The sequence below is a fragment of the Synchiropus splendidus genome, chromosome 5 (assembly GCF_027744825.2).
Source record: "Synchiropus splendidus isolate RoL2022-P1 chromosome 5, RoL_Sspl_1.0, whole genome shotgun sequence".
Lineage (NCBI taxonomy): Eukaryota > Metazoa > Chordata > Actinopteri > Syngnathiformes > Callionymidae > Synchiropus > Synchiropus splendidus.
Window position 1 is genome coordinate 7,526,698 of NC_071338.1, and position 10,716 is coordinate 7,537,413.

Sequence of the window (10,716 nt, forward strand, 5' to 3'; positions counted from 1 at the left end):
TGTGTATGACATTTCCTGCTGTTTGCCGCATTCTGGTCAGTTATTCTAATTTATTTCCCTTTTCAATAAAAGGCCTCCTGAGGAATTGTGGTACACGGAGACAGACACGCGAGCCTTCGGCCGTCTGTGAGAGTCTGCTCATTAATTAGGCCAGGGAATTCCACCAGCCTACGTTTTTCAGGGGGAGCAAAGGTAACAGATGGACTCTTGGAGGGGTGTTGAAATAACATAGAACAATTTATACATGTAGGGATGAAGACGCAGCAAAAGGATGCTTGGCGAATCAGAGTCCATATGACCTAATAAGATTAAGATTAAAATGTTATCAAAGTGCCATCAAACTGAATTTATGTTCTTCTTTGGGGAAGAAATGGGGCCATAATCTTCCATAAAGCCAGTAGGGCTGTCTCTGACCCATAAATACCCTGTTTGCATTTTGCTTGGTAAATCCCTCTGCTCATAAATGCCAAGTCAAAGAAGCTTAAGAAAAGAACGTGTCGCCTATGAATACATTTAATGTTGTTTTTTCATGTCTCATATGCTACTTTATTTGATTTTCTGTTATTGTTATTTCCGCTCTTAATCTTTCTGCATGGGATTGGGTTTGTTTTCGCCGGACAATGACATTACCAGTGGACAGTTCAAGCCAATACAATGTTTACTGCTAAAGAGGTCAGCGAGAATACACGTTTTGAGAACCAATCAAGCTCCTGCGAACACCAGCGTAACCATACATCTCATTTGTCTTTTCACTCTTAGCTTTGGGCTTGGAAAAACACATTTCGTCAGAATGTGGCACCAATGAGTAGGAGAGGCTGGCTTGCTGTCGGAATCCGTAGGAACATGTGTACTTATCTGCGTTGAATAGCTGATGAAAAGATGAAAATTGTTGTCAGTATACACTGTAATCCAATTTTATGGTGTCACAGAACGCAAGTTTAGTCTCAAACTGTTGAGATTTAGTTGTAGTTATCCAGCAAAAATCGGTTTAGAATCACAAAAATCCATTTTATAAATGCAAGAAATGTGGAAATAATAATGTTCATATATTATAATTATTCTAATACTAATGCTACTACTAGTAATAATATTATATTATTATTGTTATTATTATTGATGATAATGAATTTTAAATTAATATTGTAGTATTTGTATTATTGTAGTAATAATAAAAATAATAATAATAATAATGCATACATACATACATACATACATACATACATACATACATACATACATACATACATACGTACATACATCATTTATGATAAAGCCAAAATGTTGATTAATTACAAATGTTGATTTTTAACATAATGTTGTGTTCATCCAATATAACAAAACAAGATGAACAGATGGACTGCAACACTAAAATAAGAACCTCAGTTGTTTTTGTATTTTAAAAGCTCTGAATGGTAAAAGGACAGTGGCGGATTTGCTCCCTGCTCTGCTATTTTTTCTTTTTTTTTTTTTTTTTCAGTTGACGGAAATACAATAGCACCGATGTAGAGTTCAATAATTTAGCCTTGATGGAAAATGAGAAAATCATTTCCATTTTCACTTTGGCAGAGGAAAAGTGAAAAATAGATTGATATGCTGATGAATTATGAACCGCAGAGGGAACACGCGAAGGGTTGGGGTAAACGTGGGAGTGGATGAGTTAAAAGATTGAGGGAGACAGGAAGAAAAAGCGCAAGATAGATAGGAGCACGCAGGGCTGTTGTGATAGATAGATAAAGAGAGAGGGAGAAAGTGGATTGCCGACGGTTTGACTGGTGGGTGACAGCGTGCTCCTGCTCCGACCATACGGCCTGTCTCCTCAGCTAACAGCCCAGCTGCACGGGGAATGTCCCCAGGCCTGACATTTTGACACGGGCGCCACGTTGACAAATAGCTGGAGTTTTCACCTCCTGCTACACTGTCTGCTTCCTGCTAAAGCAGCCCCTCGCTGACTGTATGAAATGAGAAGATGAGGTGGGGGCTGACAGATCTGCTGTCAGGCCAGAGGGAGTTTGCTGATCGAGGTCTCTGTGGGTGGCAGACTTTGACACGCACATAAGAGGGAGGGGCACCATGGCACTGGTCACTGACGAAACACTGATAGTATTTGGAGGTGGGCACGCCTTGTCACAACCTTCGCCAGCTGAGCGTCTTGAGTTTGGCACAGCCTTCTGATGGAAATAAGGCAATAACATAGCGTTCCATCTTCAACCTTCCAAACAGAATCATTGGCCAAGCTACCACCTGATGATGATGTGGGTACATTTTCATTATTCAATGAAACTTCAAATTAACATTTGACGTTTTATTACACATGAAACATTCATATATTCAAATAGATATTTAAAAATAGATAGATATTAAAATAAAAATAAATATAAAACAACTTGGAGTAGAACAACCTGATTTTTATATTTATTTCGAGTTATTTGCAAGACGATTGGGGTTGATTCCTGATAATATAATGTATAATTGAATCTAAATATTTTTTTATATTTAGATTAATATAAAAATATAATACTACAGAGACATTTTTTTTTTCTTGTTGCGTAACTGCTTTATTTCTATGATAAAATCAACCGTCCTTTTCAATCGGTCAATTTGTCCCACCACTGATCCCCATTTCGCACGTTGAGAATATCATTTGGAAAGTGGTCAGTGCAAAACATAACCTACACAGTGCTGTGTGTGGCACTTACTATAAAAATAAATTCGTTTTAAACAGTGCCAGCGAGCAGGGGCAAAAAAATAAATAAAAATAGAGTATTCAGATCACCTTCTCGCAGCTCATGTCTGTCAGTAGAACCGTCTTGATGTCATTTTGAAAATGCCCACCTTGGATCCATTGCGGACAGTTGTTCTGCGCTCAAAGGCTGCATGTCTCCTCACCCTTGTGGTTCGTGTTGTGCCTTGGTACCAGCCGGCTTTAAGTGCTGGCCTGTTCTTATGGGGCTGTATTGATTAATCCCCTCCGCCAGTATAACCTCCAGTTCACTTTGAGGTGTCCCCACTGTGCCCGTGCTCTCCGTAGAGCTCACGTTATGATTAATGCCCATCTCGTGAGTCCACCCGCTACAGAGCATCATGTCAGGCCATATTTGTCAGCTCACAACTATAGATTAGTCTACGTCTCCTCAACTTTGCAGCCACCCGTGCCCCCGCGCCGTAAATCTGTCGCCATCTCTTTCAGTCTCTCAAGTGAGAGGATGGCAGGAGCATTAAACAATTCATTTCATAGATAAGCTACAATATGTTTGACTTTTTTCCCCCTCCTTTCCTCCCTCCTCACCCGCACGTCCTTCTTCTAGCCTCCTATCTCCCGCTGCTGAAATGGAATTGGATCAAAGAAGCGGGTTAAGCGGGGAGGGAGGGGTCCTCATTGGGTTTTGTTGAAATATTTATAGGTCAGGGTTGACTGGTTAAATTGAATATCTATGCTGATCTCACTCCGGTGTTTAACTTGCGCCTAGGCAAATATGTTTCCTAGGTGATAACCTTTTATGTACCGGTCTCACTTCATTGAAATGCATAGAGATAAGAATGTGTCACACTTCACAGCCGAGCAGCGCCAGCCGCTGATGCTCGATTATTCAAATGATAATTGACCCCCACCTGTAGATTGCTCCATACTCAGTAGTCAATCACTCCATCCGCTGTTCAGATATGAAGGGAAAACGCTCCTTTCATTTACATTACAATCCTCCGGTGAATGTCAAGTACCTCCGGCGAGACGTTTGAATGAGGGGAAATATATGGCCAATTATGATTTCCAATCTTTTTAATAATTTAAACGCTCTTGATGTGTGAATTACTGGCGGCGCCGCGCTCAGTCCGGACTCTTGTTTACTTCCTAGCAGCACAAACAAATGACTTGATGTTAATCTTCATATATAATTTTCATTTGTCTGATATAATGGCTTCTAGTGGCTTGCTGTCAGAGGCTGATAAATTGACAGGCGGAATCAAGTATCGACACGGCAGGAATGTTTGTCAGCCCAACACCGAGGGGTTTTGTTACCACGGGGCAATCCTCGTAATGAATGAATGCATATTCATGTCGGCACCAACACATACACATGTACGCCAGCGCATTCAGTCATCTGTTATTCTCCAGCAGTGTGAGCTTTTTGATCCTGGCTGCACACGAGGCACCTGTGCCGCGTGTCTCCTACAGACCGTGTTGTTATCGTCTCCCTGTCTGATCTTTCACATGTGGAATCCGACTGTTGTTGTGAGAGCGCACATCGTGGCTTTAATTAGCATTCATTTCTGTGTGGAAAAAAAAAAAAAAAAGCGGGAGCTGAGCCTGTTTATTTAAAGTCAGCCAAAGCTCTATAATTAGCAGTGTTTAATTATGCTAAAGGCTGCAGAGGAGAATTTCAAACACATTTCTTCCCTCCATCATTAGTCACTGGGCCAAAAAAGAAAAAAAAAATGAAATGCTTTCAGCAATGAAGGGTTCATATTTCAAGCTTATAGCTGCTAAAAGGGTGTACTCAGAAAATCAATTTTATGAAAGTCCGTTCAGCACTAAAGGGAGTTCTGAGCAACTAAGCAATTTTGAAATAATGTCGGCGGAGTCCTGATTCATGGACGGTTACAGGACTTCGCTCTCCTTGCCAGAGACATTATCCTCTAAGCCCAGGTCAAAGGTGAACCCCTGGTCTAAATCAAGCGCTGTTTAACATAACTCAATTCTTAAAGCTTCAAGAAGCAAAGCATCTGCCCTCCTCCCCCGCTTCTGAATAGATAAGTAGGTGGGAGAGCAGAGAACAGGCCAGATCAAAGCTTGTGATAGCTGACCACAGGCTGATGTACGGGGACCGAAGGAAGGGCCGCTCACTCTGCATGCCATCACAATGATAACAACACAAGCAGATCGTCTGAGAAGTGAGCACACAACATTGAGCATGCTATCAATCATCGTGGTCAATACGGAGGGTACAGAACCTGTAGCTGAGTTGACACACAACTGAGAGATTAGTGGTGTTTGTGCTTTAAAAAGTTACACATTCACGCACACACTGGTGGCTGTAGGCTGCAACGTAGCGCGCCCTCTCAACTGCCAGGAGCAAAATGTCCTGACACGAACACGTCTGGAGTGTGAAATTCAAATGCAACACAAGCCATTACATAAGATCAGAACTGAAAAAATGTGACCGTATTGGTCATTGGAATGACCCTGTGATTTTACAGGGTGGTTTTGTGCTCTAAAGTCTTACAGAACAGGCCACAGCTTCACCAGTCAGATTTGGGATCAGGACTGTTCACTTATCATCCCTCAAGAATGTTAAATTAAGACACAATACTGGATGAGACTTCCGGTTCAGGCTAGCCACCGGATCCTTTCTCTCCATTCCCGACCATTAATGACGTGACACCTATTTCCAATATCAATCTTGCAGTCACTGGTTTTGCCATTCTCTTGTTTGGCACATAACTTCTTATTTGCTTGCTGCAAACGTGTTGGAGGTGAGATGGTCATAAGGAGCATAGCTATTGAGTTGGGTGTGCATTTAAAAGCTGTTGATGTCAAGGACAAGAAGGTCAGAGTTTGGCGTTAACACTGTATAAATTAAAGTAGAAACTTCAATTTCCTTTGAGACACCGAGTAGTGAAATGGCATTTAAGAATGTGTTTTTATGTGTTTAGTCACCATATAAAATAACCAAAAAAAAAAAGAAAATTGTTTTTGGTTATGTCCACTTTAAGTGTTTTGTTAAACTGAGTTCATTATTTATTTTTATTTCCAAAATGTTTGGAAATAAAATCAGAACTGACTGTCAGAACAGATTTCCAAAATCTATTTTGACAGTCGGAACTGCTGTTACAAATATCTGCACCATAGATATTTGCGATTCTATTTTTGCACAAAGTGAACGTGTGATTTCAGTTTGACAGATGGTTGTGCAAAGGAACCCTCTCATAGATAGTGATTTATTCCTTTACAAAAGCTGTATTTAAATCTGTCCCCCGCGCGTGTTACCATATGACCAGGATGTGGCGCCCACTCTCTCAGCAGGAGCCTTCTTGTGTGTGCTCCTCTGCGGTAGGAAGACGGCTGTGGGCACGTTTGAAGCCAAGAGGTCACATGCGAAGACGGCTCCAGCTGCAGCAGGACGGCTGGTCCGCACTCTTCACTGGGGATTCCCATTAGGCAGATTGATTGTTTCCTCTCCTCCTTTGATTCATGTCTTCCATCTGAGCTCTAATGAGCCATCAGCCGTATGGCATCACTCAGGGCATCTGTGCATCGACCCCTCAACTGTACATAACTGATGGGAAGATCGCACCCCATTGTAAATACACACAAGACACGTGGGATTTCTTTGATAATAAGGTTCCTCCAGCTTGGAGCAGTTTGCTATTCAGTTCATTTGAATGTTATTACTTTGTTCAGTGTAACTGAAAGAATGCTTTTACTTCTTTATGATTTATTATGTATCTAATTAAGTATACATTTCTTTAATAGCGAAAACCTTTAACAAACGGTTGGTGCATGTTTTTTTTCCGCCTTTTATTCATACATATCTTCTGTTGCATTTAATAATCATCAATATCCCATGATAATAAACTCCTGTAACCTATTGATGACGTCACTGGACTTTCCGATGACCTGAACTTGCTTCCTGTTTTTATGTAAAATCAGTTTCAGAGTAAAATCTTCTCTACTTAGTGTATCTCTTCCACCTGGGAGAGGTATCGCAGATATCCCTCTGATAAAACCCAGCTCTCTGATATTGATCCCCTTCAACATTTTGGGAAGTTTCACTCTGGATCACTTCTACATGAGTTCTAAAGGTAGACTGGCTCAATCGAAAAATCATTCCTGGGTGTTTGAAGATGTGGTTTTAGCTGGAAAACTGCCTTTTTGATGGTGAAAGAAAGATTCTCTCATGGTTGACTGGCATTTAAATCTAAATAGAACTGCACAAGCCAGAGAATAAAAGCATTCATTGTGAATCCCTTATCCATACCTCATTTAAGATCTACAGTACTCGCCACATTAACACATAAAATTGAATCGCCCATTGACTTAAAATAAAAGAAAATGAGAAATGTTTTGCAAACAACGTTCAGCAGAGTGGTGGATGAAGTATGTTGGAGATGGAGAGATCAAGAAAAGGCAGAAGAGGAAGACAATAGTTAGCTTCATGGACGTGATGAATGAGTGGACTTCTCGTATAGACAAACCTGACCAGTCACTTACAAATGAAAGAAATACACACAAAGAATAGTGGCACAGGGAGATGGGAAATTATTATTGGTGGACACATTTGGGACTGGGAAGATGAAAAAAATAAGTGAAGAAAATACATGAATTTCACGTCTTCACAAAAATATAAAAGAATACAATCATATCAGCAAAATGATTTCCACAATTTAAAAAAGTGTTTTTGCTTATGAGTTTCTTCTGTGACCAGCACTCAAACTCTCATTCAGTGATTTAACTGTTTTATTAGGATGCCCTTTTATTGATTTATGTATTATTACTTTGATATTGTAGTAGTAAGCTAATGTTGAGATATTTCCATGTGTCATTGCTCAACATATAGTAGGGTGTGGGGAACATATAGTAGGGTGTGGGGAATTATGCAGCAAAGAAAAAAATGTTGAATAACTCAAACTACCTGTAAGTTTCATATTTTAGATCTGTCAAAGTAGCCACCTTTTACTTTGTTTCTTAATAAGCTTCATGATGTAGTCACCTGTTGGAAAACCTTATCAGGTGACTACATCATGAAGCTCATTGTTAGAATGCCAAGTGTGAGCAAAGTAGTAATCTATGGGTGGCTATTTTGAAAAATATATATAATAAGAATATAATAAACTGAAATTGAATGCTTCTTTGCTTACTACATAAGTCCACATTTATTTACACAATTTTGAATATATGGCTGAATTTGTAAATCATTCCCGATATTTTTTACCTTACCAAAAATCTAGCTGCTGTTCAGTTTGTTTGCTAATATGAATAAACAAAAGCGTCAACACCTTACATTTATATTTTCTTTTTATTTTAGATTTTCAGGACTCGAGATGTGGCTGGAGTACTAAAACTAAATCCATGTCCCATCTTACAAGAACTTCAGATGCCCTCAGCAGGTCATAAACAGCTGAACCCCGCTGTGTTATTGAATGAAAGTCCTAATATCAGAAAGCTCACCTTCCTCTGATCTGTGGCATTTGTTCCTTTCATCAACCTCCTCACTTCATCCATTATCTCTCACGACAGTTCTGGTGAAGTCTGTGTTCAAATGAGTGGCTTCCTGACAGTGAGTACACCTGAGGTTGACTGTATGTGCATGGTCTGTCTCTAGAGGTCACTGCAGTTCCATGGGTGACAGACCAACATCCTGTGGAACACAGGCACGTGTTGGAGCAAGGTAAACATTATCTGGATTTGAATGAAAACGACTCCAAATAACTGAGGATGGGTGCAGTCATTAATAAAGATAAGAATTGAATGACTCACACGTGAATATGCATGACAGTAATCAGTCAGTAAAAATGTTTGCAACACACAAAAGAGTGAATGTTCTAGTATTTAAAACACTTACAGGGATTCTATTGATAAGAGAAGCAAGCTTTCAAATCAATATGTTATTCCAGAAACAGTAAAAACAACCTGCCAGTCAAAGCCTCTAATTCCATCGCTCTTTTTCTAAAAGTTCTTCCATCCGTAAATGTTTGGAAGGGGGAGCAGTACACTGGAAGCTGCTGTGCAAATGTGTTTGTGTTGTGGTCTCTGTGAGGCCTAGCTGAGGTGGTGGCAGCATCGGGGTCCACTGAGCCAAGTTTATATTTAGTAGCATGTTTAATATGTACTCTGCAGGCAACCAACACGTGTGGAATACTTCAGCAGCTTGTCTTGTTGCTCCCAAAAGGTATGCGGCGATGATGAAAACGGGACATGAAATTGAATATGAAGCATAATGGGTGAAGAAAGATGCAGTGTTGAGAGATTAAATTAGTGTTTAACAGGGCAGTGACTTCATTCTCAGGGCTGTAATTGACAAAGATTTTCACAAGAGAAAACATGTTTTCCCTTCCATATTGACATAGCATTTTGGGGTACACATCCATGGATCTGTTTGGATGATGGTTTTGTAGATGGAACGTGAGGCAACTACATACTTTGGCCCCAAACACTGCCGAGAGTGTTGGAAAAGCCGACAAATGAATGAATATTATAGAAGACAAATGAAAAGAAGACCAATAAAAAAAAAATATATATATATATATATATTGAAATAACAATGGAATAAAGTGATATAATAAAGTGTATTAGTAATATAAAAATGCATGTGCACTTGCAGAAACCTGTCAAAAATGACTGACGTTTAAGTCCCTATATCAAATGCAGATTAAATAACAAATGCAAAAATGTGTCAAGGATATTGCAAAACCTGTCACGCTATGTGGCATATGGCCTTGCTGTTGTAAAATATCAAAGAAGGCCAAAAGTAAGCTGAGAAAAAAAGTGGTATTCTGCAATATGTCTTTACACATAAACGTTAAACCTGGTCACATGTTATGTCATTATCACCTTATTAAACAATATATAGCACAGTTTCACAATTGTGTCCAGTTAAAGTTCGCATAAAACCTTCAGCAGAACGGCAAGACCACCAACGCGAAGTCGACAAAAAGCAGCACATTTTCGCTGAGCTCTTTCCTAATGGCCACGGCTTCAACCCTCAAACTATTAGAATGACCCAAATGACAAAACCAGTGCTCCACTTAACGGTATAATCATGACGGGAAATGATTTATGGCTTTCATTTTTTTTTATATGATCACTCCCTCCCTCCATTTCCTTATTTGAGCAAGAAAACTCTGTTTTTGCTCAGTCTTTCCCTTAACCCATGGAAAAGAACATATTGGCCTCATAAATCTTTATTTTTAAACATGACAGTGTGAAACACGGTGAAGGATTATGCAAGGATGAAGACTCAAATCCAAAGACTTGAAATGAGGTAATTTCTATTAATAGTGCGCCATCCATAGTGCTTTGTCTTCTCTGCCATGCGTCACTCACCATGGATTCACTGCAAAATATACTGGGCTTTTCTTTCGTTTAGACATTGTGCAAGCACAACATGTGTTTCTGCCCTTCTGTGCTGAGAAGACCATAAATTGCTTTGAATTATCTTGTGGCATAGAGGACACATGAGACTAATGTCCAGAAGAACATAATTGTATAAATATTAATAGTGCTATAGATTTTATTGTAACTGAATATTTCCTTGCCTAAGCGCCCCTTTCATCTAATCCAATTCACAGAGGAGCTCTGGTTATTGCAGTGCAGTTGGGGCTCTGACCAGTAGATGGAGGTCAATGATCTGCTCCTGCTGGAATGTTGCTGCTTCTCTGCTTCTGTTACTTGTGACTTGGAGTCAACTAAAGTGTGAAGTCATTAATGCTTGTCGCACTTACAGAAATGTATGTTTGTCCTCCAAAAACTAAAGATGACAACTGAAACAAGGCAGTCCAGTTTCTGGAGAAACTGCAGCTGTGAATGCTATGTCACGCATATGTATGTGTTTATTGGCGCTGCGGCTAATGCATGAATTTACCTGAGCCTTGAACTGTATCTTGTGATGGGCTAATGAGGCTTCATGAAACAGTGTCCTTATTTTCAGAGCCTACTTGATCGCACTATGTGCTCTAAAATGTTTGGATTTGAACAACCATTTCAATGAAACCTCACATCAT